This window comes from Daktulosphaira vitifoliae, unplaced genomic scaffold (assembly GCF_025091365.1).
Source record: "Daktulosphaira vitifoliae isolate Bord-2020 unplaced genomic scaffold, ASM2509136v1 Scaffold_4, whole genome shotgun sequence".
Classification (NCBI taxonomy): Eukaryota; Metazoa; Arthropoda; class Insecta; order Hemiptera; family Phylloxeridae; genus Daktulosphaira; species Daktulosphaira vitifoliae.
In genome coordinates this window covers 42,881,615-42,887,030 of record NW_026099575.1, presented here as the reverse complement: position 1 = coordinate 42,887,030, position 5,416 = coordinate 42,881,615, and the positions used below count along the sequence as shown (strand labels likewise).

Sequence of the window (5,416 nt, the reverse complement as noted above, 5' to 3'; positions counted from 1 at the left end):
CCACACGTTCAGGTATATTCTGAACAATTCGAACGACATCTGGGGACACAAAATGACAGCTTTCAATAGTAAGGTTTACAGATTAGTTAATATTTCCACGGATAAAATAGAATTTTTAAAGAACTGGAATTTTTAAAAAAATTAGCTAGATTTAATGAGTATGATGAAAACATAATTTTAAAATTAGTCCGAACACAAAAGTGGAATAAAAAAAGGAGGGCAGCTAATACACCTACTAGCATGGAAAAATAAATTGTAATTAGGATGCTCATTTTACATTATCTGGGCTAGTTATAATTTTTAAGAATTTTGATATTAATTAAGAACATCTAACAGTAAAAATTTAAGAGATTTATTAATTAACCTTAAAGATAGATTAAAACAAAAGGGAAAACAGGAATTACACAGTTACAATAAGTGTCACGTAAAAAACAAACAAAATAAAATATAGGGATCAGGTTTAAAGAACACTTAAAAAACATTAATAATCAATAAGTTGATAAATCTCCTATGGCTTAACATTTATTGACACATAATCACTCTATTAAAGCCATAAAACAAATTAAAAACGTAAATAATTACGAAGAATTTTAATATAAAGAAAGGCAAAAGAAGTGTTCAAAAATAAAAATAATTTAATTAATTGAGTGGATTTTGGCCCACTAAAAAATGTTTTACTAAACTTGTGTAAACTGTAAAATGTAACGATCGACTAGGTATTAACGTCACTAATATAAGGACATTTTTTAGTTAGATATTATTAGGTATACTTAATATAAATATTACTATTGCAATTTTTGTTATGTAACAAATTTTGTATACGACCAACAAGTTTAAATGATGTATTACTTGATTTATTTCGAATTACATCTACACATTTTATGTGCGTGTTATACTTTAAGTGATACTACTTAAAAATTTATTTATTTTAAGTTGTAATACATTAAAATTATTTATACTAAATTGATTTATAACTTTGAAAATCGTACTAGTTTATAGAATTTATGTTCGCATTAAAATTACTAGTTTAGATTTATTAGGATTATTATTGAGACTATTCCTAGTATTTTAAATAATTATTGCGTATATTGACTATCAGAAAATTAATTTGTAGATTTTTTCATTTTTGTTTGATCATAAAAACTTCTTAAATTTTTTTTAATAAACGTTATATATTTTAAAAACATTTTTTGACAAAAATAATGAAAGTTAAACGGTTTTTTTTTTTGGTAAATTAATTCATTATAGCTTTCAATACATTGTAAGAAATTATCGAAATATTACAATATGTCAGATGATACTTTAAATATACACGTTACTTTTACACACAAATAGTTCTAATTTTGCCATATTGTATCGTAAATTCGCACACAAATATAACGTTCTTTCATCATGTCTTAAGATTTTTTCTTATCTTCTCTATGTTAAAAATTTCCCACTTATGTACAAAATTCGAACCTTTTTTTTTAACAGTGCACATAGTATTAATAAAGCTCGAATATTTCTATTTATTACTGTTATTATTTATATAAAATAGTTTGTAGATATGGTGCAATAATTTTTAAGGGTATATGAGAATCGATTGCGAGACGGTTGGGTTATTATTTTTAAAAACAACATTTCAATCTAACACAAATTTAAATTATTTGTAATAATTTTAATTTGCAAAAAAATTTGTAATAACAAAATACAGACTGATTGATTTATTATTAATTATTGTATATCTTTTATAATAATTATAATAATAATTATTATTATAAATATTAGGGTGAATCAAAAAAAGTAGATCTTCGAAATTTTAATGATAACCATTTTAATTTTATTTTATACATTAAAATATGGTATATTTTTAGTAGGTCTCAAGTAAGCTTAAACATTTTTTTTTATGCACTTTGGCTGATATTTATGTATATTTTAAGTAGAAAAAAAGTTATTCTCTTATCTTAAAAACGTATACCTTTTTTTTTACAAATAAAGTGTAAGCTAAAATATATGATATTTTGAAAATATTAATAAATACCTAAGTTAAATACTTTTCAATTACATTTTTTTTATTTACGTTTTCAACGATTGTAATTTTGATATATTATCGTAAATGTAAAATTATATATTTTATTTATCTTAAAATTGCCTTTTTATAAAACAAAACATGTGTTTTATAATATGGTATAATAATGATAATTTATGGGTTTATTTTTACTTACAAAAGACAGAATTATTTGAAATCTCAAATACATAATTTTTTCAAATTGATTGACCTGAAAAAAAAAATTATTTTTAATAATTATTAATACAATTGTTTCTTAAGAACCACGAAATACAAAAATATTAAGACACTATGACACAATTTTATTAATTTTGATTAGCTTGGCTGTTATTAAGTGTTTCGAGCTACTCTACAATATTATACCATAAAATAATTAGCTCATGATTTAATATAGCTAAAAACTAACAATTTAGGTATTCTTGAAAATATTTATAAATGATAATTGATCATCAAATACTTTTCAATTATTTTTTTTATCAAGCAATTCATTTATACTAAGTATAATAAATGACATAAGAATACAATTTTATGTTATGATAAAATTATACATCAGTATAAATCCAATTAAAAATTATAAAAAATCAACATACATACCTATGTACTTCATACNATCCAATTAAAAATTATAAAAAATCAACATACATACCTATGTACTTCATACAGGTTTACTTGATTTTAATAGTAAAATTTAGAACGTTTTTAGTTTTAGTTAAATAATTTTTAATATTATAATATTAGGTTAGAAAAAATAAAATTCATATAGTATTAATAAAAATAATTTTTGTTATGAATATAATTATACCATAATATAATTATTTTAAAACTAATACAGTTTTAATATAAACTGTAATTTAAGACATAACATTTTATTTTTTTACGTATCATTTACGTATATATCATTTGTAACTCAGCTTTTAGTGTATCTTATGAATTACAATTGACAATTATAACTGACAAATTTTTAGTAAAATTTACGTTTAGTTTAATTTTAGTGTATAAAAGCAAAGCCCAAATCTCGTCGTATAATGATTACGACAAAAAAAAAACATTATTGGCCAAAAGCTCTTACTAAAAAGTTCTGTTTTAGCTAATTTTTTATATTTTCAATGTGTGGCCAAAAAACTAATATCTATTAGTCAACATCTTATTTCAAAGCTATTAATACAGGTGTGATCGAAAACTGATTCATTACACNAACTGTTTCATTACACTTCAATGTAAAATCGTTACACAAACAAAACTATAGGAAGTGAATTTAGTTAAAAAAGTCATAAGATACTGTCTTTGATATTTCAGTCGATAATTCTTCAGAGATCAATTTCTTAAACAAAGAAAGTAAATTATTTATTGCTAAACCAGTCTTTAGTGCTAAAACTTCAGAATATATTAAAATTCTCGTTAGAACTACCTAATCGACTTGAAATATAAATAATAATAATTTTGAAAAACTTGAACTGAGAATACTAATATAGTTGTTGTATAAATTAATCGATGACGACACGCCGCAAATGATACGTTGAGTTTTCTTCCCGTCGTCAAAGTTACTATGTCGAGGATGTACGTCACTGGTTACGGACGTGTCACACGAGAGGACTCGACGAACCGATCCACACCGTCGCTATCAACGCTGTTAACTTTTTAACGTATGTATGACTCAGGAAAACACAGAACCCCGTCAAGTTAATCTTTGAAATATTTTCTCATTAAACGACACTATGCTCGAGACGTGCACATACTCGTATCGTACTCTTTTTATAAGTCGTCATACTATTAATATGACANCTTTTTATAAGTCGTCTTACTATTAATATGACGACCGGTGGTCTGAATACACATCCTGACAATAATCTAAGACATACATTTTACCCAAGTATTCGTCTCGTTCCCGGTGTATTGACGTACTGCTTATTTTACTTGCATCTTTGAAACGGTTCGTTCACTGAGTCTTAGTGGAATTCTGTCACAAACTGTCGACTCACATTTCTTTAGTTAAACAAATTGTATAACTTGACTACTACATCATGCCTCTTCAGTGAATAACTTGTTTTTATTTTATTTTTGTTTCTGTTTTGTTTAACGAATGTAATATACAAACCCAACCCCATACAATATTAACATACATATAGTATATTTTCGACCGTTATACAAGTAGTAAAATAAATCATAAAATATCTCTGTTGATTTTACATTATATCTCAGTTTTAATTAGTAAGAACTACATAGTCAAAAACAGAGTTCGTCGTTTAATATCAGCACATTATGGTATACATTTATTTAAATCAAAAATTAAAAACTTATTTTATATAAAATTTTTGAGTATTTACTACTGATAAATTTTTATTTATAAATATATAAGTATATTTCAATTAGTTTTATATTTTGAAACATAGCTTTTCGAAAACTTAGTATTGTAGATTATGGTTTTTTAGAAACACCCAACAATAAAATATCTGAATCCATTTTTTTCTTAGCAAAGCGCATTCCCAATTATTTTATCGTCAATTAAAAATGATTGTACTGTATTTAATAAGGATTATTATAAGGATATTCTATAATATCGTAAGCCACAAAAATGATATTAATACCAGTTGCGAGTTCTTTTAGTATTTAATGGTCGATGTATGTTGTTAGCTAATAAAGTCATTAATATTTTCAAGTTCTGAATTCGCATTTAAGTTTTCAGAGGGGAAATAATTTTTAGCAGACGTATTTTATATCATATTATAAATAGGCTTAAAGTACAAAAGATAAAATTGCTTTAAAAATACCAAATATCACAAAACAAAAAAAGATATAATTTTAATAAATGAACAACCCTGCTCCATTACTTAAAATTATAAAACTTATTAGAAGATATATCCAAAACTAGTATAAAGTTCTACATTTGTAGATAATTAATTAATAAATGTAAATCCCATTTTAAAATATAACTTAATATTTTACATGTTGGTATTGAATCAGTACTTAAAAAATGGTAAAGTGTATTCTCTTTTTTTACTAATCTAATTTTTCTTCTTTCTTCTAGAGTGTAAATGATTTATCAACTATTATGGAGCTCACATGTACTTTTTCTTTTGGTTTAGTAAAAATTAGTTTTCTTCTTTAATTTTTATGCTACACGAAGCATTTTAATGTGCAACGTCGAAAAGATCATACGTTTTTGTAATATGTTCAAAATTATTTTGTTTAAATTTTTCATTTTTATTATTTGTCAAAAACTTTTTATAAAGTCATGGGATTTTCACCTTTATCTTAATAATTTGATCATCAATTACAAAAGTAACACTGTCAAGAAGACTAATGGAGATTAGCCTTTTATAAAATAAGAATCGTAATTAACCAAATATCAATAGAAGTTTACATGTTAGT

At 23.8% G+C, this 5,416-nt stretch overlaps 1 long non-coding RNA gene across 1 annotated transcript; it reads right to left on the bottom strand.

Annotated features, from left to right (window-relative positions):
* Window positions 1-1,222: 1,222 nt before the first annotated feature.
* LOC126906010 (uncharacterized) lies at window positions 1,223-2,797 on the bottom strand. Its single transcript, XR_007704157.1, has 3 exons — window positions 2,694-2,797; window positions 2,205-2,258; window positions 1,223-1,458 (listed from the first exon to the last, which is right to left on the bottom strand). It is a non-coding gene; the product is annotated as an uncharacterized LOC126906010 (long non-coding RNA).
* Between the last annotated feature and the right edge of the window lie 2,619 nt (window positions 2,798-5,416).